The sequence below is a fragment of the Rhipicephalus microplus genome, unplaced genomic scaffold, assembly GCF_043290135.1.
Source record: "Rhipicephalus microplus isolate Deutch F79 unplaced genomic scaffold, USDA_Rmic scaffold_514, whole genome shotgun sequence".
Taxonomy (NCBI): domain Eukaryota; kingdom Metazoa; phylum Arthropoda; class Arachnida; order Ixodida; family Ixodidae; genus Rhipicephalus; species Rhipicephalus microplus.
The window spans coordinates 31530-53891 of record NW_027465075.1 but is presented as its reverse complement, the minus strand read 5'-3'; the positions used below and the strand labels follow the sequence as shown (position 1 = coordinate 53891).

General features: G+C 54.8%; 40 non-coding genes across 40 annotated transcripts; all 40 read right to left on the bottom strand.

Annotated features, from left to right (window-relative positions):
* Positions 1–112: 112 nt before the first annotated feature.
* On the bottom strand, positions 113–186 carry TRNAN-GUU (transfer RNA asparagine (anticodon GUU)). The gene has a single exon. It is a non-coding gene; the product is annotated as a tRNA-Asn (tRNA).
* Positions 187–327: 141 nt separating this feature from the next.
* On the bottom strand, positions 328–401 carry TRNAN-GUU (transfer RNA asparagine (anticodon GUU)). The gene has a single exon. It is a non-coding gene; the product is annotated as a tRNA-Asn (tRNA).
* A 290-nt stretch (positions 402–691) lies between these two features.
* Positions 692–765, bottom strand: TRNAN-GUU (transfer RNA asparagine (anticodon GUU)). Its single transcript has one exon. It is a non-coding gene; the product is annotated as a tRNA-Asn (tRNA).
* A 505-nt stretch (positions 766–1270) lies between these two features.
* TRNAN-GUU (transfer RNA asparagine (anticodon GUU)) lies at positions 1271–1344 on the bottom strand. Its single transcript has one exon. It is a non-coding gene; the product is annotated as a tRNA-Asn (tRNA).
* Positions 1345–1417: 73 nt separating this feature from the next.
* Positions 1418–1491, bottom strand: TRNAN-GUU (transfer RNA asparagine (anticodon GUU)). The gene has a single exon. It is a non-coding gene; the product is annotated as a tRNA-Asn (tRNA).
* Positions 1492–1780: 289 nt separating this feature from the next.
* TRNAN-GUU (transfer RNA asparagine (anticodon GUU)) lies at positions 1781–1854 on the bottom strand. The gene has a single exon. It is a non-coding gene; the product is annotated as a tRNA-Asn (tRNA).
* A 73-nt stretch (positions 1855–1927) lies between these two features.
* TRNAN-GUU (transfer RNA asparagine (anticodon GUU)) lies at positions 1928–2001 on the bottom strand. The gene has a single exon. It is a non-coding gene; the product is annotated as a tRNA-Asn (tRNA).
* Positions 2002–2288: 287 nt separating this feature from the next.
* On the bottom strand, positions 2289–2362 carry TRNAN-GUU (transfer RNA asparagine (anticodon GUU)). Its single transcript has one exon. It is a non-coding gene; the product is annotated as a tRNA-Asn (tRNA).
* Positions 2363–2504: 142 nt separating this feature from the next.
* On the bottom strand, positions 2505–2579 carry TRNAN-GUU (transfer RNA asparagine (anticodon GUU)). Its single transcript has one exon. It is a non-coding gene; the product is annotated as a tRNA-Asn (tRNA).
* A 142-nt stretch (positions 2580–2721) lies between these two features.
* On the bottom strand, positions 2722–2795 carry TRNAN-GUU (transfer RNA asparagine (anticodon GUU)). The gene has a single exon. It is a non-coding gene; the product is annotated as a tRNA-Asn (tRNA).
* A 570-nt stretch (positions 2796–3365) lies between these two features.
* TRNAN-GUU (transfer RNA asparagine (anticodon GUU)) lies at positions 3366–3439 on the bottom strand. The gene has a single exon. It is a non-coding gene; the product is annotated as a tRNA-Asn (tRNA).
* A 504-nt stretch (positions 3440–3943) lies between these two features.
* TRNAN-GUU (transfer RNA asparagine (anticodon GUU)) lies at positions 3944–4017 on the bottom strand. Its single transcript has one exon. It is a non-coding gene; the product is annotated as a tRNA-Asn (tRNA).
* Positions 4018–4155: 138 nt separating this feature from the next.
* On the bottom strand, positions 4156–4229 carry TRNAN-GUU (transfer RNA asparagine (anticodon GUU)). Its single transcript has one exon. It is a non-coding gene; the product is annotated as a tRNA-Asn (tRNA).
* A 1082-nt stretch (positions 4230–5311) lies between these two features.
* TRNAN-GUU (transfer RNA asparagine (anticodon GUU)) lies at positions 5312–5385 on the bottom strand. Its single transcript has one exon. It is a non-coding gene; the product is annotated as a tRNA-Asn (tRNA).
* Positions 5386–7296: 1911 nt separating this feature from the next.
* Positions 7297–7370, bottom strand: TRNAN-GUU (transfer RNA asparagine (anticodon GUU)). The gene has a single exon. It is a non-coding gene; the product is annotated as a tRNA-Asn (tRNA).
* A 799-nt stretch (positions 7371–8169) lies between these two features.
* Positions 8170–8243, bottom strand: TRNAN-GUU (transfer RNA asparagine (anticodon GUU)). Its single transcript has one exon. It is a non-coding gene; the product is annotated as a tRNA-Asn (tRNA).
* Positions 8244–8384: 141 nt separating this feature from the next.
* Positions 8385–8458, bottom strand: TRNAN-GUU (transfer RNA asparagine (anticodon GUU)). Its single transcript has one exon. It is a non-coding gene; the product is annotated as a tRNA-Asn (tRNA).
* A 141-nt stretch (positions 8459–8599) lies between these two features.
* On the bottom strand, positions 8600–8673 carry TRNAN-GUU (transfer RNA asparagine (anticodon GUU)). Its single transcript has one exon. It is a non-coding gene; the product is annotated as a tRNA-Asn (tRNA).
* Positions 8674–8961: 288 nt separating this feature from the next.
* TRNAN-GUU (transfer RNA asparagine (anticodon GUU)) lies at positions 8962–9035 on the bottom strand. The gene has a single exon. It is a non-coding gene; the product is annotated as a tRNA-Asn (tRNA).
* Positions 9036–9108: 73 nt separating this feature from the next.
* TRNAN-GUU (transfer RNA asparagine (anticodon GUU)) lies at positions 9109–9182 on the bottom strand. The gene has a single exon. It is a non-coding gene; the product is annotated as a tRNA-Asn (tRNA).
* A 222-nt stretch (positions 9183–9404) lies between these two features.
* TRNAK-CUU (transfer RNA lysine (anticodon CUU)) lies at positions 9405–9477 on the bottom strand. Its single transcript has one exon. It is a non-coding gene; the product is annotated as a tRNA-Lys (tRNA).
* A 1401-nt stretch (positions 9478–10878) lies between these two features.
* On the bottom strand, positions 10879–10952 carry TRNAK-CUU (transfer RNA lysine (anticodon CUU)). The gene has a single exon. It is a non-coding gene; the product is annotated as a tRNA-Lys (tRNA).
* A 505-nt stretch (positions 10953–11457) lies between these two features.
* Positions 11458–11531, bottom strand: TRNAN-GUU (transfer RNA asparagine (anticodon GUU)). The gene has a single exon. It is a non-coding gene; the product is annotated as a tRNA-Asn (tRNA).
* Positions 11532–11818: 287 nt separating this feature from the next.
* Positions 11819–11892, bottom strand: TRNAN-GUU (transfer RNA asparagine (anticodon GUU)). Its single transcript has one exon. It is a non-coding gene; the product is annotated as a tRNA-Asn (tRNA).
* Positions 11893–11965: 73 nt separating this feature from the next.
* TRNAN-GUU (transfer RNA asparagine (anticodon GUU)) lies at positions 11966–12039 on the bottom strand. The gene has a single exon. It is a non-coding gene; the product is annotated as a tRNA-Asn (tRNA).
* A 1841-nt stretch (positions 12040–13880) lies between these two features.
* Positions 13881–13953, bottom strand: TRNAK-CUU (transfer RNA lysine (anticodon CUU)). Its single transcript has one exon. It is a non-coding gene; the product is annotated as a tRNA-Lys (tRNA).
* Positions 13954–15419: 1466 nt separating this feature from the next.
* TRNAT-GGU (transfer RNA threonine (anticodon GGU)) lies at positions 15420–15493 on the bottom strand. Its single transcript has one exon. It is a non-coding gene; the product is annotated as a tRNA-Thr (tRNA).
* A 74-nt stretch (positions 15494–15567) lies between these two features.
* TRNAN-GUU (transfer RNA asparagine (anticodon GUU)) lies at positions 15568–15641 on the bottom strand. The gene has a single exon. It is a non-coding gene; the product is annotated as a tRNA-Asn (tRNA).
* A 73-nt stretch (positions 15642–15714) lies between these two features.
* TRNAN-GUU (transfer RNA asparagine (anticodon GUU)) lies at positions 15715–15788 on the bottom strand. The gene has a single exon. It is a non-coding gene; the product is annotated as a tRNA-Asn (tRNA).
* Positions 15789–16078: 290 nt separating this feature from the next.
* On the bottom strand, positions 16079–16152 carry TRNAN-AUU (transfer RNA asparagine (anticodon AUU)). The gene has a single exon. It is a non-coding gene; the product is annotated as a tRNA-Asn (tRNA).
* Positions 16153–16289: 137 nt separating this feature from the next.
* Positions 16290–16363, bottom strand: TRNAN-GUU (transfer RNA asparagine (anticodon GUU)). The gene has a single exon. It is a non-coding gene; the product is annotated as a tRNA-Asn (tRNA).
* A 220-nt stretch (positions 16364–16583) lies between these two features.
* Positions 16584–16657, bottom strand: TRNAN-GUU (transfer RNA asparagine (anticodon GUU)). Its single transcript has one exon. It is a non-coding gene; the product is annotated as a tRNA-Asn (tRNA).
* A 1255-nt stretch (positions 16658–17912) lies between these two features.
* Positions 17913–17986, bottom strand: TRNAN-GUU (transfer RNA asparagine (anticodon GUU)). Its single transcript has one exon. It is a non-coding gene; the product is annotated as a tRNA-Asn (tRNA).
* An 812-nt stretch (positions 17987–18798) lies between these two features.
* TRNAK-CUU (transfer RNA lysine (anticodon CUU)) lies at positions 18799–18871 on the bottom strand. Its single transcript has one exon. It is a non-coding gene; the product is annotated as a tRNA-Lys (tRNA).
* A 1178-nt stretch (positions 18872–20049) lies between these two features.
* Positions 20050–20123, bottom strand: TRNAT-GGU (transfer RNA threonine (anticodon GGU)). Its single transcript has one exon. It is a non-coding gene; the product is annotated as a tRNA-Thr (tRNA).
* A 222-nt stretch (positions 20124–20345) lies between these two features.
* Positions 20346–20419, bottom strand: TRNAN-GUU (transfer RNA asparagine (anticodon GUU)). Its single transcript has one exon. It is a non-coding gene; the product is annotated as a tRNA-Asn (tRNA).
* A 137-nt stretch (positions 20420–20556) lies between these two features.
* Positions 20557–20630, bottom strand: TRNAN-GUU (transfer RNA asparagine (anticodon GUU)). Its single transcript has one exon. It is a non-coding gene; the product is annotated as a tRNA-Asn (tRNA).
* A 369-nt stretch (positions 20631–20999) lies between these two features.
* On the bottom strand, positions 21000–21073 carry TRNAN-GUU (transfer RNA asparagine (anticodon GUU)). The gene has a single exon. It is a non-coding gene; the product is annotated as a tRNA-Asn (tRNA).
* A 1029-nt stretch (positions 21074–22102) lies between these two features.
* TRNAT-GGU (transfer RNA threonine (anticodon GGU)) lies at positions 22103–22176 on the bottom strand. The gene has a single exon. It is a non-coding gene; the product is annotated as a tRNA-Thr (tRNA).
* Positions 22177–22250: 74 nt separating this feature from the next.
* TRNAN-GUU (transfer RNA asparagine (anticodon GUU)) lies at positions 22251–22324 on the bottom strand. The gene has a single exon. It is a non-coding gene; the product is annotated as a tRNA-Asn (tRNA).
* Between the last annotated feature and the right edge of the window lie 38 nt (positions 22325–22362).

Genomic DNA, 22362 nt, shown 5'->3' with positions numbered 1-22362 from the left:
TTAACAGCCGAACGCGCTAGCCGATTCCGCCACGGAGGCAGTCGTGCTGCTCTTTCACCACCGTCAGAACTTTTCTCAAAAGCTATCAGCGAAAAGAAAAAAAGCGACACACCGCCCCCGGGAGGGCTCGAACCTCCGACCTTTCGGTTAACAGCCGACCGCGCTAGCCGATAGCGCCACGGAGGCAGTCTTCTGCCCTCTCACCACCGTCAGAACTTTTCTCAAAAGCTATCAGCGTAAAGAAAAAAAAAGCGACACACCGCCCCCAGGAGGGCTCGAACCTCTTTTTCTCAAAAGCTATCAGCGTAAAGAAAAAAAGCGACACACCGCCCCCGGGAGGGCTCGAACCTCCAACCTTTCGGTTAACAGCTGAACGCGCTAGCCGATTGCGCCACGGAGGCAGTCATGCTGCTCTCTCACCACCGTCAAAACTTTTCTCAAAAGCTATCAGCGGAAAGATAAAAAAAGCGACACACTGCCTCCTGGAGGGCTCGAACCTCTTTTTCTCCAAAGCTATCAGCGCAAAGAGAAAAAAGCGACACACCGCCCCCGGCAGGGCTCGAACCTCTAAACTTTCGGTTAACAGCCGAACGCGCTAGCCGATTGCGCCACGGAGTCAGTCGTGCTGCTCTCTCGCCACCGTCAGGCCTTTTCTCAAAAACTAACAGCGTAAAGAAAAAAAGAGACACACCGCCCTCGGGAGGGCTCGAACCTTCAACCTTTCAGGTAACAGCCGAACGCGCTAGCCGATTGCGCCACGGAGGCAGTCGTGCTGCTCTCTTACCACCGTCAGAACTTTTCTCACAAGCTATCAGCGCAAAGAAAAAAAAGCGACACACCGCCCCCAGGAGGGCTCGAACCTTTTTTTCTCCAAAGCTATCAGCGCAAAGAGAAAAAAGCGACACACCGCCAGCGGGAGGGCTCGAGCCTCTAAACCTTCGGTTAAGGGCCGAACGCGCTAGCCGATTGCGCCACGGAGGCAGTCGTGCTGCTCTCTCACCACCGTCAGAACTTTTCTCAAAAGCTATCAGCGTAAAGAAAAAAAGCGACACACCGCCCCCAGGAGGGCTCGAACCACCAAACTTTCGGTTAACAGCTGAACGTGCTAGCCGATTGTGCCACGGAGGCAGTCGTGCTGCTCTCTCACCACCGTCAGAACTTTTCTCAAAAGCTATCAGCGTAAAGAAAAAAAAGCGACACACCGCCCCCAGGAGGGCTCGAACCTCTTTTTCTCCAAAGCTATCAGCGGAAAGAAAATAAAGCGACACACCGCCCCCGGGAGGGCTTGAACCTCTAATCTTTCGGTTAACAGACGAACGCGCTAGCCGATTGCGCCACGGAGGCAGTCGCGCTGCTCTCTCACCACCGTCAGAACTTTTCTCAAAAGCCATCAGCATAAAGAAAAAAAGAGACACACCGCCCTCGGGAGGGCTCGAACCTCCAACCTTTCGGTTAACAGCCGAACGCGCTAGCCGATTGCGCCACGGAGGCAGTCGTGCTGCTCTCTCACCACCGTCAGAACTTTTCTCAAAAGCTATCAGCGCAAAGAAAAAAAAGCGACACACCGCCCCAAGGAGGGCTCGAACATCTTTTTCTCCAAAGCTATCAGCGCAAAGAGAAAAAAGCGACACACCGCCCCCGGCAGGGCTCGAACCTCTAAACTTTCGGTTAACAGCCGAACGCGCTAGCCGATTGCGCCACGGAAGCAGTCATGCTGCTCTTTTACCACCGTCAGAACTTTTCTCAAAAGATATCAGCGTAAAGAAAAAAAGCGACACACCGCCCCCGGGAGGGCTCGAACCTCCAATCTTTCGGTTAACAGCCGAACGCGTTAGCCGATAGCGCCACGGAGGCAGTCCTGCTGCTCTCTCACCACCGTCAGAACTTTTCTCAAAAGCTATCAGCGTAAAGAAAAAAAGAGACACACCGCCCTCGGGAGGGCTCGAACCTCCAACCTTTCGGTTAACAGCCGAACGCGCTAGCTGATTGCGCCACCGGGGCAGTCGTGCTGCTTTCTCACCACCGTCAGAACTTTTCTCAAAAGCTATCAGCGCAAAGAAAAAAAAGCGACACACCGCCCCCAGGAGGGCTCGAACCTCTTTTTCTCCAAAGCTATCAGCGCAAAGAGAAAAAAGCGACACACCGCCCCAGGGAGGGCTCGAACCTCTAAACTTTCGGTTAACAGCCGAACGCGCTAGCCGATTGCGCCACGTAGGCAGTCGTGCTGCTCTCTCACCACCGTCAGAACTTTTCTCAAAAGCTATCAGCGTAAAAAAAAAGTGACACACCGCCCCCGGGAGGGCTCGAACCTCGAACCTTTCGGTTAACAGCCGAACGCGCTAGCCGATAGCGCCACGGAGGCAGTTGTGCTGCTTTCTCACCACCGTCAAAACTTTTCTCAAAAGCTATCAGCTTAAAGAAAAAAAAGCGACACACCGCCCCCAGGAGGGCTCGAACCTCTTTTTCTCCAAAGCTATCAGCGGAAAGAAAATAAAGCGACACACCGCCCCCCGGGAGGGCTTGAACCTCTAATCTTTCGGTTAACAGCCGAACGCGCTAGCCGATTGCGCCATGGAGGCAGTCGTGCTGCTCTCTCACCACCGTCAGAACTTTTCTCAAAAGCTATCAGCGCAAAGAAAAAAATGCGACACACCGCCCCCAGGACGGCTCGAACCTCTTTTTCTCCAAAGCTATCAGCGTAAAGAGAAAAAAGCGACACACCGCCCCCGGGAGGGCTCGAACCTCCAACCTTTCGGTTAACAGCCGAACGCGCGAGCCGATGGCGCCACGGAGGCAGTCGTGCTGCTCTCTCACCACCGTCAGAACTTTTCTAAAAAGCTATCAGCGGAAAGAAAAAAAAGCGACACACCGCCCCCTGGAGGGCTCGAACCTCTTTTTCTCCAAAGCTATCAGCGCAAAAAGAAAAAAGCGACACACCGCCCCCAAGAAGGCTCGAACCTCCAACCTTTCGGTTAACAGCCGAACGCGCTAGCCGATGGCGCCACGGAGGCAGTCGTGCTGCTCTCTCACCACCGTCAGAACTTTTCTAAGAAGCTATCAGCGGAAAGAAAAAAGCGACACACCGCCCCCTGGAGGGCTCGAACCTCTTTTTCTCCAAAGCTATCAGCGCAAAGAGAAAAAAGCGACACACCGCCCCCAGGAGGGCTCGGACCTCCAACCTTTCGGTTAACAGCCGAACGCGCTAGCCGATAGCGTCACAGAGGCAGTCGTGCTGCTCTCTCAGCACCGTCAGAACTTTTCTCAAAAGCTATCAGTGTAAAGAAAAAAAAGCGACACACCGCCCCCAGGAGGGCTCGAACCTCTTTTTTCCAAAGCTATCAGCGTAAAGAAAAAAAGCGACACACCACCCCCGGGAGGGCTCGAACCTCCAACCTTTCGGTTAACAGCCGAACGCGCTAGCCGATTGCGCCACGGACGCAGTCGTGTTGCTCTCTCACCACCGTCAAAACTTTTCTCAGAAGCTATCAGCGAAAAGAAAAAAAAAGCGACACACCGCCCCCAGGAGGGCTCGAACCTCTTTTTCTCCAAAGTATCAGCGTAAAGAAAAAAGCGACACACCGCCCCGGGAGGGCTCGAACCACCAACCTTTCGGTTAACAGCCGAACGCGCTGGCGGATTGCGCCACGGAGGCAGTCGTGCTGCTATCTCTCCACCGTCAAAACTTTTCTCTAAAGCTATCAGCGGAAAGAAAAAAAAAGCGACACACCGCCCCAAGGAGGGCTCGAACCTCTTTTTCTCCCAAGCTATCAGCGTAAAGAAAAAAAGCAACACACCGCCCCCGGGAGGGCTCGAACCTCCAACCTTTCGTTTAACAGCCGAACGCACTAGGCAATTGCGCCTTGGAGGCAGTCGTGCTGCTCTCTCACCACCGTCAAAACGTTCCCCAAAAGCTCTCAGCGGAAAGAAAAAAAAAGCGACACACCGCCGCCGGGAGGGCTCGAACCTCCAACCTTTCGGTTAACAGCCGAACGCGCTAGCCAATTGCGCCACGGAGGCAGTCGTGCTGCTCTCTCACCACCGTCAGAACTTTTCTCACAAGCTATCAGCGTAATAAAAAGCGACACACCGCCCCCAGGAGGGCTCGAACCTCTTTTTCTCCAAAGCTATCAGCGCAAAGAAAAAAAAGCGACACACCGCCCCCGGGAGGGCTCGAACCTCCAACCTTTCAGTTAACAGCCGAACGCGCTAGCCGATTGCGCCACGGAGGCAGTCGTGCTGCTCTCTCACCACCGTCAGAACTTTTCTCAAAAGCTATCAGCGTAAAAAAAGCGACACACCGCCCCAGGAGGGCTCGAACCTCTTTTTCTCCAAAGCTATCAGCGGAAAGAAAAAAAGCTACACACCGCCCCCGGGAGGGCTCGAACCTCCAACCTTTCAGTTAACAGGAACGCACAAGGCAATTGCGCCACGGAGGCAGTCGTGCTGCTCTCTCACCAACGTCAGAACTTTTCTCAAAAGCCATCAGCGTAAAGAAAAAAACAGACAAACCGCCCTCGGGAGGCCTCGAACCTCCAACCTTTCGGTTAACAGCCGAACACGCTAGCCGATTGCCCCACGGAGGCAGTCGTGCTGCTCTCTCACCACCGTCAAAACTTTTCTCAAAAGCTATCAGCGGAAAGAAAAAAAAGCGACACACCACCCCCGGGAGGCCTCGAACCTCCAACCTTTCAGTTAAGAGCCGAACTCGTTACCGATTGCGCCGCGGAGGCAGCCGCGCTGCGCTCTCACGACTGTCCAAAATTTCCTCCAAAGCTATGAGCGCGAAGATAAAAATGCGACACACCGCCCTCGGGAGTGCTCGAACTTCCAACCTTTCGGTTAAGAGCCGAACTCGTTAGCCGATTGCGCTGCGGAGGGTGTCGCGCTGCACTCTCACGACCGTCAGAACATTCCTCCAAAGCTATCAGCGCAAAGAAAAAAATGCGGCACACCGCCACTGGGAGGGCTCGAACCTCCAACCTTTCGGTTAAGAGCCGAACTCGTTAGCCGAATACGCCGCGGAGGAAGTTGTGCTGCACTCTCACGACCGTCAAAACATTCCTCCAAAGCTATGAGCGCAAAGATAAAAATGCGACACACTGCCCCCGGGAGGCCTCGAACGTCCAACCTTTCGGTTAACAGCCGAAATCGCTAGCCGATTGCGCCACGGAGGCAGTCGTGCTGATCTCTCACCACCGTCAGAACTTTTCTTAAAAGCTATCAGCGTAAAAAAAGCGACACACCGCCCCCAGGAGGGCTCGAACCTCTTTTTCTCCAAAGCTATCAGCGCAATGAAAAAAAAGTGACACACCACCCCCGGGAGGTCTCGAACCTCCAACCTTTCGGTTAACAGCCGGACGCGCTAGCCGATTGCGCCACGGAGGCAGTCGTGCTGATCTCTCACCACCGTCAAAACTTTTCTCAAAAGCTATCAGCGGAAAGAAAAAAAGGGACACACCGCCCAATGGAGGGCTCGAACCTCCAACCTTTCGATTAACAGCCGAACGCGCTAGCCGATTGCGCCACGGAGGCAGTCGTGCTGCTCTCTCACTACCGTCAGAACAATCCTCCAAAGCTATCAGCGCAAAGAAAAAAATGCGACACACCACCCCCGGGAGGGCTCGAACCTCCAACCCTTCGGTTAAGAGCCGAACTCGTTAGCCGATTGCACCGCGGAGGCAGTCATGCTGCACTCTCACGACCGTCAGAACATTCCTCCAAAGCTATCAACGCAAAGAAAAGAGACCACTACAGCGCCCCCAGGAAGGCTCGAACCTGCAACTTTTCGGTTAACAGCTGAACGCGCTAGCTAATTGCGCCACGGAGGCAGTCGTGCTCCTCTTTCACCACCGTCAGAACTTTTCTACAAAGCCATCAGCGTTAAGAAAAAAAAGACACACACCGCCCCCTGGAGGTCTCGAACTTCCAACATTTCCGCTAACAGCCAAACGCACTAGCCGATTGCGCCACGGAGGCAGTCGTGCTGATCTCTAACCACCGTGAAAACTTTTCTCAAAAGTTATCAGCGGAAAGAAAAAAAAGCGACACACCGCCCCCTGGAGGGCTCGAACCTCCAACCTTTCCGTTAGAAGCCGAACTCGTTAGCCGATTCCGCCACGGAGGCAGTCGTGCTGCACTCTCACGACCGTCAGAATATTCCTCCAAAGCTATCAGTGCAAAGAAAAAAATGCGACACACCGCCCCCGGAAGGGCTCGAACCTCCAACCTTTCAGTTAAGAGCTGAACTCGTTACCGATTGCGCCGCGGAGGCAGCCGCGCTGCACTCTCACGACCGCCAAAACATTCCTCCAAAGCTATGAGCGCAAAGATAAAAATGCGACACACCGCCCTCGGGAGGGCTCGAACTTCCAACCTTTCGGTTAAGAGCCGAACACGTTAGCCGATTGCGCCGCGGAGGCAGTCGTGCTGCACTCTCACGACCATCAGAACATTCCTCCAAAGCTATCAGCGCAAAGATAAAAATGCGACACACCGCCCTCGGGAGGGCTCGAACTTCCAACCTTTCGGTTAAGAGCCGAACTCGTTACCGATTGCGCCGCGGAGGCAGCCACGCTGCACTCTCACTACCGTCAAAACATTCCTCCAAAGCTATGAGCGCAAAGATAAAAATGCGACACACCACCCCCCGGGAGGCCTCGAACGTCCAACCTTTCGGTTTAGAGCCGAACTCGTTACCGATTGCGCCGCGGAGGCAGTCGTGCTGCACTCTCCCGACCGTCCGCACATTCCTCCAAAGCTATGAGCGCAAAGATAAAAATGCGTCACACCGCCCTCGGGAGGGCTCGAACTTCCAACCTTTTGGTTGAGAGCCGAACTCGTTAGCTGATTGCGCTGCGGAGGCAGTCGTGCTGCACTCTCACGACCGTCAGAACATTCCTCCAAAGTCATCAGTGCAAAGAGAAAAAAGCAACAGACACCGCCCCCGAGAGGGCTCGAACTTCCAACCTTTCCGGTAACAGCCGAAAGCGCTAGACGCTTGCGCGACAGAGGCAGTCGTGCTGCTCTCTCACCACCGTCAGAACCTTTCTCAAAAGCTATCAGCGTAAAAAAAGCGACACACCGCCCCCAGGAGGGCTCGAACCTCTTTTTCTCCAAAGCTATCAGCGCAAAGAAAAAAAAGCGACACACCACCCCCGGAGGTCTCGAACCTCCAACCTTTCGATTACCAGCCGGACGCGATAGCCGATTGCGCCACGGCGGCAGTCGTGCTGCTCTCTCACCACCGTCAGAACTTTTCTCAAAAGCTATCAGCAGAAAGAAAGAAAAGCGACACACCGCCCCCTGGAGGGCTCGAACCTCCAACCTTTCGGTTAACAGCCGGACGCACTAGCCGATTGCGCCAAGGAGGCAGTCGTGCTGATCTCTCACCACCGTGAAAACTTTTCTCAAAAGCTATCAGCGGAAAGAAAAAAAGCGACACACCGCCCCCTGGAGCGCTCGAACCTCCAACCTTTCGGTTAACAGTCGGACGCGCTAGCCGATTGCGCCACGGAGGCAGTCGTGCTGATATCTCACCACCGTCAAAACTTTTCTCAAAAGCTATCAGCGGAAAGAAAAAAAAGCGACACACCGCCCCCTGGAGGGCTCGAACCTCTTTTTCTCCAAAGCTATCAGCGCAAAGAGAAAAAAGCGACACACCGCCCACGGGAGGGCTTGAACCTCCAACCTTTCGGTTAACAAGCGAACGCGCTAGCCGATGGCGCCACGGAGGCAGTCGTGCTGCTCTCTCACCACCGTCAGAACTTTTCTCAAAAGCCATCAGCGTAAAGAAAAAAAGAGACACACCGCCCTCGGGAGGGCTCGAACCTCCAAGCTTTCGGTTAACAGCCGAACGCGCTAGCTTTTTGCGCCACGGAGGCAGCCGTGCTGCTCTCTCACCACCGTCAGAACTTTTCTCAAAAGCTATCAGCGCAAAGAAAAAAAAGCGACACACCGCCCCCAGGAGGGCTCGAACCTCTTTTTCTCCAAAGCTATCAGCGCAAAGAGAAAAAAGCGACACACCACCCTCGGGAGGGCTCGAACCTCTAAGCTTTCGGTTAACAGCCGAACGCGCTAGCCAATTGCGCCACGGAGGCCATCGTGCTGCTCTCTCACCACCGTCAGAACTTTTCTCAAAAGCTATCAGCGTAAAGAAAAAAAGCAACACATCGCCCCCGGGAGGGCTCGAACCTTCAACCTTTCGGTTAACAGCCGAACGCGCTAGCCGATAGCGCCACGGAGGCAGTCGTGCTGCTCTCTCACCACCGTCAGAACTTTTCTCAAAAGCTATCAGCGTAAAGAAAAAAAGCGACACACCGCCCCCAGGAGGGCTCGAACCTCTTTTTCTCCAAAGCTATCAGCGGAAAGAAAATAAAGCGACACACCGCCCCCGGGAGGGCTTGAACCTCTAATCTTTCGGTTAACAGCCGAACGCGCTAACCGATTGCGCCACGGAGGCAGTCGTGCTGCTCTCTCACCACCGTCAGAACTTTTATCAAAAGCTATCAGCGCAAAGAAAAAAAAGCGACACACCGCCCCCCGGAGGGCTCGAACCTCTTTTTCTCAAAAGCTATCAGCGTAAAGACAAAAAGCGACACACCGCCCCCGGGAGGGCTCGAACCTCCAACCTTTCGGTTAACAGCCGAACGCGCTAGCCGATTGCCCCACGGAGGCAGTCGTGCTGCTCTCTCACCACCGTCAAAACTTTTCTCAAAAGCTATCAGCGGAAAGAAAAAAAAGCGACACACCGCCCCCAGGAGGGCTCGAACCTCTTTTTCTCCAAAGCTATCAGCGCAAAGAGAAAAAAGCGACACACCGCCCCGGGAGGGCTCGAACCTCTAAACTTTCGGTTAACAGTTGAACGCGCTAGCCGAATGCGCCACGGAGGCAGTCGTGCTGCTCTTTCACCACCGTCAGAACTTTTCTCAAAAGCTATCAGCGTAAAGAAAAAAAGCGACACACCGCCCCCGGGAGGGCTCGAACCTCCAACCTTTCGGTTAACAGCCGAATGCGCTAGCCGATGGCGCCACGGAGGCAGTCGTGCTGCTCTCTCACCACCGTCAGAAGTTTTCCGAAAAGCTATCAGCGTAAAGAAAAAAAGAGACACACCGCCCTCGGGAGGGCTCGAACCTCCAACCTTTCGGTTAACAGCCGAACGCGCTAGCCGATTGCGCCACGGAGGCAGTCGTGCTGCTCTCTCACCACCGTCAGAACTTTTCTCAAAAGCTATCAGCGCAAAGAAAAAAAGCGACACACCGCCCCCAGGAGGGCTCGAATCTCTAAACTTTCGGTTAACAGCCGAAACGCGCTAGCCGATTGCGCCACGGAGGCAGTCGTGCTGCTCTCTCACGACCGTCAGAACATTCCTCCAAAGCTATCAGTGCAAAGAAAAAAATGCGACGCACCGCCCCCGGGAGGGCTCGAACCTCCAACCTTTCGGTTAAGAGCCGAACTCGTTACCGATTGCGCCGCGGAGGCAGCCGCGCTGCACTCTCACGACCGTCAAAACATACCTCCAAAGCTATGAACGCAAAGATAAAAATGCGACACACCGCCCCCGGGAGGCCTCGAACCTCCAACCTTTCGGTTAAGAGCCTAACTCGTTACCGATTGCGCCGCGGAGGCAGCCGCGCTGCACTCTCACGTCCGTCAAAACATTCCTCCAAAGCTATGAACGCAAAGATAAAAATGCGACACACCGCCCCCGGGAGGCCTCGAACCTCCAACCTTTCGGTTAAGAGCCGAACTCGTTACCGATTGCGCCGCGCAGGCAGTCGTGCTGCACTCTCACGTCCGTCAAAACATTCCTCCAAAGCTATGAGCGCAAAGATAAAAATGCGACACACCACCCTCGGGAAGGCTCGAACTTCCAACCTTTCGGTTAAGAGCCGAACTCGTTACCGATTGCGCCGCGCAGGCAGCCGCGCTGCACTCTCACGTCCGTCAAAACATTCCTCCAAAGCTATGAGCGCAAAGATAAAAATGCGACACACCATCCTCGGGAAGGCTCGAACTTCCAACCTTTCGGTTAAGAGCCGAACTCGTTACCGATTGCGCCGCGCAGGCAGTCGTGCTGCACTCTCACAACCATCAGAACATTCCTCCAAAGCTATCAGCGCAAAGATAAAAATGCGACACACCGCCCTCGGGAGGGCTCGAACTTCCAACCTTTCGGTTAAGACCCGAACTCGTTACCGATTGCGCCGCGGAGGCAGCCACGCTGCACTCTCACTACCGTCAAAACATTCCTCCAAAGCTATGAGCGCAAAGATAAAAATGCGACACACCGCCCCCAGGGAGGCCTCGAACGTCCAACCTTTCGGTTTAGAGCCGAACTCGTTACCGATTGCGCCGCGGAGGCAGTCGTGCTGCACTCTCCCGACCATCCGCACATTCCTCCAAAGCTATGAGCGCAAAGATAAAAATGCGTCACACCGCCCTCGGGAGGGCTCGAACTTCCAACCTTTTGGTTGAGAGCCGAACTCGTTAGCTGATTGTGCTGCGGAGGCAGTCGTGCTGCACTCTCACGACCGTCAGAACATTCCTCCAAAGTCATCAGTGCAAAGATAAAAATGCGACACACCGCCTTCGGGAGGGCTCGAACTTCCAACCTTTTGGTTAAGAGCCGAACTCGTTACCGAGTGCGCCGCGGAGGCAGTCGTGCTGCACTCTCACGACCGTCAGAACATTCCTCCAAAGCTATCAGCGCAAAGAAAAAATGCGACACACCGCCCCCGGGAGTGCTCGAACCTCCAACCTTTCGGTTAAGAGCCGAACTCGTTAGCCGATTGCGCCGCGGAGGCAGTCGTGCTGCACTCTCACGATCGTCAGAACATTCCTCCAAAGCCATCAGCGCAAAGAGAAAAAAGCAACAGACACCGCCCCCGGGAGGGCTCGAACCTCCAACCTTTCGGTTAAGAGCCGGACGCGCTAGCCGATTGCGCCACGGAGGCAGTCGTGCTGATATCTCACCACCGTCAAAACTTTTCTCAAAAGCTATCAGCGGAAAGAAAGAAAAGCGACACACCGCCCCCTGGAGGGCTCGAACCTCTTTTTCTCCAAAGCTATCAGCGCAAAGAGAAAAAAGCGACACACCGCCCCCGGGAGGGCTTGAACCTCCAACCTTTCGGTTACTAAGCGAACGCGCTAGCCGATGGCGCCACGGAGGCAGTCGTGCTGCTCTCTCACCACCGTCAGAACTTTTCTCAAAAGCCATCAGCGTAAAGAAAAAAAGAGACACACCGCCCTCGGGAGGGCTCGAACCTCCAAGCTTTCGGTTAACAGCTGAACGCGCTAGCTTATTTCGCCACGGAGGCAGCCGTGCTGCTCTCTCACCACCGTCAGAACTTTTCTCAAAAGCTATCAGCGCAAAGAAAAAAAAGCGACACACCGCCCCCAGGAGGGCTCGAACCTCTTTTTCTCCAAAGCTATCAGCGCAAAGAGAAAAAAGCGACACACCACCCTCGGGAGGGCTCGAACCTCTAAACTTTCGGTTAACAGCCGAACGCGCTAGCCAATTGCGCCACGGAGGCAGTCGTGCTGCTCTCTCACCACCGTCAGAACTTTTATCAAAAGCTATCAGCGCAAAGAAAAAAAAGCGACACACCGCCCCCAGGAGGGCTCGAACCTCTTTTTCTCAAAAGCTATCAGCGTAAAGAAAAAAAGCGACACACCGCCCCGGGAGGGCTCGAACCTCTAAACTTTAGGTTAACAGCCGAACGCGCTAGCCGAATGCGCCACGGAGGCAGTCGTTCTGCTCTTTCACCACCGTCAGAACTTTTCTCAAAAGCTATCAGCGTAAAGAAAAAAAGAGACACACCGCCCTCGGGAGGGCTCGAACCTCGAACCTTTCGGTTAACAGCCGAACGCGCTAGCCGATTGCGCCACGGAGGCAGTCGTGCTGCTCTCTCACCACCGTCAGAACTTTTCTCAAAAGCTATCAGCGCAAAGAAAAAAAGCGACACACCGCCCCCAGGAGGGCTCGAACCTCTAAACTTTCGGTTAACAGCCGAACGCGCTAGCCGATTGCGCCACGGAGGCATTCGTGCTGCTCTCTCACGACCGTCAGAACATTCCTCCAAAGCTATCAGCGCAAAGAAAAAAATGCGACACACCGCCCCCGGGAGGGCTCGAACCTCAAACCTTTCGGTAAAGAGCCGAACTCGTTACCGATTGCGCCGCGGAGGCAGCCGCGCTGCACTCTCACGACCGTCAAAACATACCTCCAAAGCTATGAACGCAAAGATAAAAATGCTACACACCGCCCCCAGGAGGCCTCGAACCTCCAACATTTCGGTTAAGAGCCTAACTCGTTACCGATTGCGCCGCGGAGGCAGCCGCGCTGCACTCTCACGTCCGTCAAAACATTCCTCCAAAGCTATGAACGCAAAGATAAAATTGCGAAACACCGCCCCCGGGAGGCCTCGAACCTCCAACCTTTCGGTTAAGAGCCGAACTCGTTACCGATTGCGCCGCGCAGACAGTCGTGCTGCACTCTCACGACCGTCAGAACATTCCTCCAAAGCTATGAACGCAAAGATAAAAATGCGACACACCGCCCCCGGGAGGCCTCGAACCTCCAACCTTTCGGTGAAGAGCCTAACTCGTTACCGATTGCGCCGCGGAGGCAGCCGCGCTGCACTCTCACGTCCGTCAAAACATTCCTCCAAAGCTATGAATGCAAAGATAAAAATGCGAAACACCGCCCCCGGGAGGCCTCGAACCTCCAACCTTTCGGTTAAGAGCCGAACTCATTACCGATTGCGCCGCGCAGGCAGCCGCGCTGCACTCTCACGTCCGTCAAAACGTTCCTCCAAAGCTATGAACGCAAAGATAAAAATGCGACACACCGCCCCCGGGAGGCCTCGAACATCCAACCTTTCGGTGAAGAGCCAAACTCATTACCGATTGCGCCGCGTAGGCAGCCGCGCTGCACTCTCACGTCCGTCAAAACATTCCTCCAAAGCTATGAGCGCAAAGATAAAAATGCGACACACCACCCTCGGGAGGGCTCGAACTTCCAAACTTTCGGTTAAGAGCCGAACTCGTTAGCCGATTGCGCCGCGCAGGCAGTCGTGCTGCACTCTCACGACCGCCAGAACATTCCTCCAAAGCTATGAACGCAAAAATAAAAATGCGGCACACCGCCTCCGGGAGGCCTCGAACCTCCAACCTTTCGGTTAAAAGCCTAACTCGTTACCGATTGCGCCGCGGAGGCAGCCGCGCTGCACTCTCACGTCCGTCAAAACATTCCTCCAAAGCTATGAGCGCAAAGATAAAAATGCGACACACCACCCTCGGGAGGGCTCGAACTTCCAACCTTTCGGTTAAGAGCCGAACTCGTTACCGATTGCGCCGCGCAGGCAGTCGTGCTGCACTCTCACGAACGTCAGGACATTCCTCCAAAGCTATCAGCGCAAAGATAAAAATGCGACACACCGCCTTCGGGAGGGCTCGAACTTCCAACCTTTTGGTTAAGAGCCGAACTCGTTACCGAGTGCGCCGCGGAGGCAGCCGCGCTGCACTCTCAAGACCGTCAAAACATTCCTCCAGAGCTATGAGCGCGAAGATAAAAATGCGACACACCGACCCCGGGAGGCCTCGAACGTCCAAACTTCCGGTTAAGAGTCGAACTCGTTACCAATTGCGACGCGGAGACAGTCGTGCTGCACTCTCACGACCGTCAGAACATTCCTCCAAAGCTATCAGCGCAAAGAAAAAATGCGACACACCGCCCCCGGGAGTGCTCGAACCTCCAACCTTTCGGTTAAGAGCCGAACTCGTTAGCCGATTGCGCCGCGGAGGCAGTCGTGCTGCACTCTCACGATCGTCAGAACATTCCTCCAAAGCCATCAGCGCAAAGAGAAAAAAGCAACAGACACCGCCCCCGGGAGGGCTCGAACCTCCAACCTTTCGGTTAAGAGCCGAACTCGTTACCGATTGCGCTGCGGAGGCAGCCGCGCTGCACTTTCACGACCGTCAAAACATTCCTCCAAAGCTATGAGCGCAAAGATAAAAATGCGACCACAGCCCCCGGGAGGCCTCGAACCTCCAACCTTTCAGTTAAGAGCCGAACTCGTTACCGATTGCGCCGCGGAGGCAGCCGCGCTGCGCTCTCACGACCGTCAAAAATTTCCTCCAAAGCTATGAGCGCGAAGATCAAAATGCGACACACCGCCCTCGGGAGGGCTCGAACTTCCAACCTTTTGGTTAAGAGCCGAACTCGTTAGCCAATCGCGCTGCGGAGGGTGTCGTGCTGCACTGTCACGACCGTCACAACATTCCTCCAAAGCTATCAGCGCAAAGAAAAAAATGCGACACACCGCCACTGGGAGGGCTCGAACCTCCAACCTTTCGGTTAAGAGACGAACTCGTTACCGATTGCGCCGCGGAGGCAGCCGCGCTGCACTCTCACGACCGTCAAAACATTCCTCCAAAGCTATGAACGCAAAGATAAAAATGCGACACACCGCCCCCGGGAGGCCTCGAACCTCCAACCTTTCGGTTAAGAGCCGAACTCGTTACCGATTGCGCCGCGCAAGCAGCCGCGCTGCACTCTCACGTCCGTCAAAACATTCCTCCAAAGCTATGAGCGCAAAGATAAAAATGCGACACACCACCCTCGGGAGGGCTCGAACTTCCAACCTTTCGGTTAAGAGCCGAACTCGTTACCGATTGCGCCGCGGAGGCAGCCGCGCTGCACTCTCAAGACCGTCAAAACATTCCTCCAGAGCTATGAGCTCGAAGATAAAAATGCGACACACCACCCCCGGGAGGCCTCGAACCTCCAACCTTTCGGTTAAGAGCCGAACTCGTTAGCCGATTGCGCTGCGGAGGGTGTCGTGCTGCACTCTCACGACCGTCAGAACATTCCTCCAAAGCTATGAGCGCAAAGATAAAAATGCGACACACCGCCCCCAGGGAGGCCTCGAACGTCCAACCTTTCGGTTTAGAGCCGAACTCGTTACCGATTGCGCCGCGGAGGCAGTCGTGCTGCACTCTCCCGACCGTCCGCACATTCCTCCAAAGCTATGAGCGCAAAGATAAAAATGCGTCACACCGCCCTCAGGAGGGCTCGAACTTCCAACCTTTTGGTTGAGAGCCGAACTCGTTAGCTGATTGCGCTGCGGAGGCAGTCGTGCTGCACTCTCACGACCGTCAGAACATTCCTCCAAAGTCATCAGTGCAAAGAGAAAAAAGCAACAGACACCGCCCCCGGGAGGGCTCGAACTTCCAACCTTTCCGGTAACAGCCGAAAGCGCTAGACGCTTGCGCGACAGAGGCAGTCGTGCTGCTCTCTCACCACCGTCAGAACCTTTCTCAAAAGCTATCAGCGTAAAAAAAGCGACACACCGCCCCCAGGAGGGCTCGAACCTCTTTTTCTCCAAAGCTATCAGCGCAAAGAAAAAAAAGCGACACACCACCCCCGGGAGGTCTCGAACCTCCAACCTTTCGGTTACCAGCCGGACGCGATAGCCGATTGCGCCACGGAGGCAGTCGTGCTGCTCTCTCACCACCGTCAGAACTTTTCTCAAAAGCTATCAGCAGAAAGAAAGAAAAGCGACACACCGCCCCCTGGAGGGCTCGAACCTCCAACCTTTCGGTTAACAGCCGGACGCGCTAGCCGATTGCGCCAAGGAGGCAGTCGTGCTGATCTCTCACCACCGTGAAAACTTTTCTGAAAAGCTATCAGCGGAAAGAAAAAAAGCGACACACCGCCCCCTGGAGGGCTCGAACCTCCAACCTTTCGGTTAACAGCCGGACGCGCTAGCTGATTGCGCCACGGAGGCAGTCGTGCTGATATCTCACCACCGTCAAAACTTTTCTCAAAAGCTATCAGTGGAAAGAAAAAAAAGCGACACACCGCCCCCTGGAGGGCTCGAACCTCTTTTTCTCCAAAGCTATCAGCGCAATGAGAACAAAGCGACACACCGCCCCCGGGAGGGCTTGAACCTCCAACCTTTCGGTTAACAAGCGAACGCGCTAGTCGAATACGCCGCGGAGGAAGTTGTGCTGCACTCTCACGACCGTCAAAACATTCCTCCAAAGCTATGAGCCCAAAGATAAAAATGCGACACACCGCCCCCGGGAGGCCTCGAACGTCCAACCTTTCGGTTAATAGCCGAACGCGCTAGCCGATTGCGCCACGGAGGCAGTCGTGCTGATCTCTCACCACCGTCAGAACTTTTCTTAAAAGCTATCAGCGTAAAAAAAGCGACACACCGCCCCCAGGAGGGCTCGAACCTCTTTTTCTCCAAAGCTATCAGCGCAATGAAAAAAAAGCGAGAAACCACCTCCGGGAGGTCTCGAACCTCCAACCTTTCGGTTAACAGCCGGACGCGCTAGCCGATTGCGCCACGGAGGCAGTCGTGCTGATCTCTCACCACCGTCAAAACTTTCTCAAAAGCTATCTGCGGAAAGAAAAAAAGCGACACACCGCACCCTGGAGGGCTCGAACCTCCAACCTTTCGGTTAACAGCCGAACTCGTTAGCCGATTGCACCGCGGAGGCAGTCATGCTGCACTCTCACGACCGTCAGAACATTCCTCCAAAGCTATCAACGCAAAGAAAAGAGGCCACTACAGCGCCCCCGGGAAGGCTCGAACCTGCAACCTTTCGGTTAACAGCCGAACGCGCTAGCTAATTGCGCCACGGAGGCAGTCGTGCTCCTCTTTCACCACCGTCAGAACTTTTCTACAAAGCCATCAGCGTTAAAAAAAAGCGACACACCACCCCCGGGAGGGCTCGAACTTCCAACCTTTCCTTTAGGAGCCGAACTCGTTAGCCGATTGCGCCGCGGAGGCAGTCGTGCTGCACTCTCACGATCGTCAGAACATTCCTCCAAAGCTATCAGCGCAAAGAAAAAAATGCGACACACAACCCCCGGGAGGGCTCGAACCTCCAACCTTTCGGTTAAGAGCTGAACTCGTTACCGATTGCGCTGCGGAGGCAGCCGCGCTGCACTCTCACGACCGTCAAAACATTCCTCCAAAGCTATGAGCGCAAAGATAAAAATGCGACACACCGCCCCCGGGAGGCCTCGAACCTCCAACCTTTCGGTTAAGAGCCGAACTCATTACCGATTGCGCCGCGGAGGCAGCCGCGCTGCACTCTCACGACGGTCAAAACATTCCTCCAAAGCTATGAGCGCGAAGCTAAAAATGCGACACACCGACCCCGGGAGGCCTCGAACGTCCAAATTTTCGGTTAAGAGCCGAACTCGTTACCAATTGCGCCGCGGAGGCAGCCGCGCTGCACTCTCACGACGGTCAAAACATTCCTTCAAAGCTATGAACACAAAGATAAAAATGCGACCCACCGCCCTCGGGAGCGCTCGAACTTCCAACATTTCGGTTAAGAGCCGAACTGAACTCGTTAGCCGATTGCGCTGCGGAGGCAGTCGTGCTGCACTCTCACGACCGTCAGAACATTCCTCCAAAGCTATCAGCGCAAAGAAAAAAATGCGACACACCACCCTCGGGAGGGCTCGAACTTCCAACCTTTCGGTTAAGAGACGAACTCGTTACCGATTGCGCCGCGGAGGCAGCCGCGCTGCACTCTCACGACTGCCAAAACATTCCTCCAAAGCTATGAGTGCAAAGATAAAAATGCGACACACAACCCCCGGGAGGGCTCGAACCTCCAACCTTTCGGTTAAGAGCTGAACTCGTTACCGATTGCGCTGCGGAGGCAGCCGCGCTGCACTCTCACGACCGTCAAAACATTCCTCCAAAGCTATGAGCGCAAAGATAAAAATGCGACACACCGCCACTGGGAGGGCTCGAACCTCCAACCTTTCGGTTAAGAGCCGAACTCGTTAGCCGAATACGCCGCGGAGGAAGTTGTGCTGCTTTCTCACGACCGTCAAAACATTCCTCCAAAGCTATCAGCGCAATGAAAAAAAAGCGACAAACCACCCCCGGGAGGTCTCGAACCTCCAACCTTTCGGTTAACAGCCGGACGCGCTAGCCGATTGCGCCACGGAGGCAGTCGTGCTGATCTCTCACCACCGTCAAAACTTTTCTCAAAAGCTATCTGCGGAAAGAAAAAAAAGCGACAAACCACCCCCGGGAGGTCTCGAACCTCCAACCTTTCGGTTAACAGCCGAACGCGCTAGCTGATTTTGCCACGGAGGCAGTCGTGCTGCTCTCTCACCACCGTCAGAACATTCCTCCAAAGCTATCAGCGCAAAGAAAAAAATGCGACACACCACCCTCGGGAGGGCTCGAACTTCCAACCTTTCGGTTAAGAGACGAACTCGTTACCGATTGCGCCGCGGAGGCAGTCATGCTGCACTCTCACGACCGTCAGAACATTCCTCCAAAGCTATCAACGCAAAGAAAAGAGACCACTACAGCGCCCCCGGGAAGGCTCGAACCTGCAAACTTTTGGTTAACAGCCGAACGCGCTAGCTAATTGCGCCACGGAGGCAGTCGTGCTCCTCTTTCACCACCGTCAGAACTTTTCTACAAAGCCATCAGCGTTAAGAAAAAAAAGCGACACACCGCCCCCGGGAGGGCTCGAACTTCCAACCTTTCCTTTAGGAGCCGAACTCGTTAGCCGATTGCGCCGCGGAGGCAGTCGTGCTGCACTCTCACGACCGTCAGAACATTCCTCCAAAGCTATCAGCGCAAAGAAAAAAATGCGACACACAACCCCCGGGAGGGCTCGGACCTCCAACCTTTCGGTTAAGAGCTGAACTCGTTACCGATTGCGCTGCGGAGGCAGCCGCGCTGCACTCTCACGACCGTCAAAACATTCCTCCAAAGCTATGAGCGCAAAGATGAAAATGCGACACACCGCCCCCGGGAGGCCTCGAACCTCCAACCTTTCGGTTAAGAGCCGAACTCGTTACCGATTGCGCTGCGGAGGCAGCCGCGCTGCACTCTCACGACGGTCAAAACATTCCTCCAAAGCTATGAGCACAAAGATAAAAATGCGACACATCGCGCTCGGGAGGGCTCGAACTTCCAACCTTTCGGTTAAGAGCCGAACTCCTTAGCCGAATGCGCTGCGGAGGCAGTCGTGCTGCACTTTCACGACCGTCAAAATATTCCTCCAAAGCTATGAGCGCAAAGATAAAAATGCGACACACCGCCTCCGGGAGGCCTCGAACCACCAACCTTTCGGTTAAGAGCCGAACTCGTTACCGATTGCGCCGCGGAGGCAGCCGCGCTGCGCTCTCACGACCGTCAAAAATTTCCTCCAAAGCTATGAGCGCAAAGATAAAAATGCGACACACCGCCCTCGGGAGGGCTCGAACTTCCAACATTTCGGTTAAGAGCCGAACTGAACTCGTTAGCCGATTGCGCTGCGGAGGCAGTCGTGCTGCACTCTCACGACCGCCAAAACATTCCTCCAAAGCTATGAGCGCAAAGATAAAAATGCGACACACCGCCCTCGGGAGGGCTCGAACTTCCAACCTTTCGGTTAAGAGCCGAACACGTTAGCCGATTGCGCCGCGGAGGCAGTCGTGCTGCACTCTCACGACCATCAGAACATTCCTCCAAAGCTATCAGCGCAAAGATAAAAATGCGACACGCCGCCCTCGGGAGGGCTCGAACTTCCAACCTTTCGGTTAAGAGCCGAACTCGTTACCGATTGCGCCGCGGAGGCAGCCACGCTGCACTCTCACTACCGTCAAAACATTCCTCCAAAGCTATGAGCGCAAAGATAAAAATGCGACACACCGCCCCCAGGGAGGCCTCGAACGTCCAACCTTTCGGTTTAGAGCCGAACTCGTTACCGATTGCGCCGCGGAGGCAGTCGTGCTGCACTCTCCCGACCGTCCGCACATTCCTCCAAAGCTATGAGCGCAAAGAGAAAAAAGCAACAGACATCGCCCCCGGGAGGGCTCGAACTTCCAACCTTTCCGGTAACAGCCGAAAGCGCTAGACGCTTGCGCGACAGAGGCAGTCGTGCTGCTCTCTCACCACCGTCAGAACCTTTCTCAAAAGCTATCAGCGTAAAAAAAGCGACACACCGCCCCCAGGAGGGCTCCAACCTCTTTTTCTCCAAAGCTATCAGCGCAAAGAAAAAAAAGCGACACACCACCCCCGGGAGGTCTCGAACCTCCAACCTTTCGGTTACCAGCCGGACGCGATAGCCGATTGCGCCACGGAGGCAGTCGTGCTGCTCTCTCACCACCGTCAGAACTTTTCTCAAAAGCTATCAGCAGAAAGAAAGAAAAGCGACACACCGCCCCCTGGAGGGCTCGAACCTCCAACCTTTCGGTTAACAAGCGAATGCGCTAGCCGAATACGTCGCGGAGGAAGTTGTGCTGCACTCTCACGACCGTCAAAACATTCCTCCAAAGCTATGAGCGCAAAGATAAAAATGCGACACACCGCCCCCGGGAGGCCTCGAACGTCCAACCTTTCGGTTAACAGCCGAACGCGCTAGCCAATTGCGCCACGGAGGCAGTCGTGCTGATCTCTCACCACCGTCAGAACTTTTCTTAAAAGCTATCAGCGTAAGAAAAGCGACACACCACCCCCAGGAGGGCTCGAACCTCTTTTTCTCCAAAGCTATCAGCGCAATGAAAAAAAAGCGAGAAACCACCCCCGGGAGGTCTCGAACCTCCAACCTTTCGGTTAACAGCCGGACGCGCTAGCCGATTGCGCCACGGAGGCAGTCGTGCTGATCTCTCACCACCGTCAAAACTTTTCTCAAAAGCTATCTGCGGAAAGAAAAAAATCGACACACCGCCCCCTGGAGGGCTCGAACCTCCAACCTTTCGGTTAACAGCCGAACGCGCTAGCCGATTTTGCCACGGAGGCAGTCGTGCTGCTCTCTCACCACCGTCAGAACATTCCTCCAAAGCTATCAGCGCAAAGAAAAAAATGCGACACACCACCCCCGGGAAGGCTCGAACCTCCAACCTTTCGGTTAGGAGCCGAACTCGTTAGCCGATTGCACCGCGGAGGCAGTCATGCTGCACTCTCACGACCGTCAGAACATTCCTCCAAAGCTATCAACGCAAAGAAAAGAGACCACTACAGCGCCCCCGGGAAGGCTCGAACCTGCAACCTTTCGGTTAACAGCCGAACGCGCTAGCTAATTGCGCCACGGAGGCAGTCGTGCTCCTCTTTCACCACCGTCAGAACTTTTCTACAAAGCCATCAGCGTTAAGAAAAAAAAAGCGACACACCGCCCCCGGGAGGGCTCGAACTTCCAACATTTCCGCTAACAGCCGAACGCACTAGCCGATTGCGCCACGGAGGCAGTCGTGCTGATCTCTCACCACCGTGAAAACTTTTCTCAAAAGTTATCAGCGGAAAGAAAAAAAAAGCGACACACCACGCCTGGAGGGCTCGAACCTCCAACCTTTCCGTTAGGAGCCGAACTCGTTAGCTGATTCCGCCACGGAGGCAGTCGTGCTGCATTCTCACGACCGTCAGAATATTCCTCCAAAGCTATCAGTGCAAAGAAAAAAATGCGACACACCGCCCCCGGGAGGGCTCGAACCTCCAACCTTTCAGTTAAGAGCCGAACTCGTTACCGATTGCGCCGTGGAGGCAGCCGCGCTGCACTCTCACGACCGACAAAACATTCCTCCAAAGCTATGAGCGCAAAGATAAAAATGCGACACACCGCCCTCGGGAGGGCTTGAACGTCCAACCTTTCGGTTAAGAGCCGAACACGTTAGCCGATTGCGCCGCGGAGGCAGTCGTGCTGCACTCTCCCGACCGTCCGCACATTCCTCCAAAGCTATGAGCGCAAAGATAAAAATGCGTCACACCGCCCTCGGGAGGGCTCGAACTTCCAACCTTTTGGTTGAGAGCCGAACTCGTTAGCTGATTGCGCTGCGGAGGCAGTCGTGCTGCACTCTCACGACCGTCAGAACATTCCTTCAAATTCATCAGTGCAAAGAGAAAAAAGCAACAGACACCGCCCCCGGGAGGGCTCGAACTTCCAACCTTTCCGGTAACAGCCGAAAGCGCTAGACGCTTGCGCGACAGAGGCAGTCGTGCTCCTCTATCACCACCGTCAGAACCTTTCTCAAAAGCTATCAGCGTAAAAAAAAAGCGACACACCGCCCCCAGGAGGGCTCGAACCTCTTTTTCTCCAAAGCTATCAGCGCAAAGAAAAAAAAGCGACACACCACCCCCGGGAGGTCTCGAACCTCCAACCTTTCGGTTACCAGCCGGACGCGATAGCCGATTGCGCCACGGAGGCAGTCGTGCTGCTCTCTCACCACCGTCAGAACTTTTCTCAAAAGCTATCAGCAGAAAGAAAGAAAAGCGACACACCGCCCCCTGGAGGGCTCGAACCTCCAACCTTTCGGTTAACAGCCGGACGCGCTAGCCGATTGCGCCAAGGAGGCAGTCGTGCTGATCTCTCACCACCGTGAAAACTTTTCTG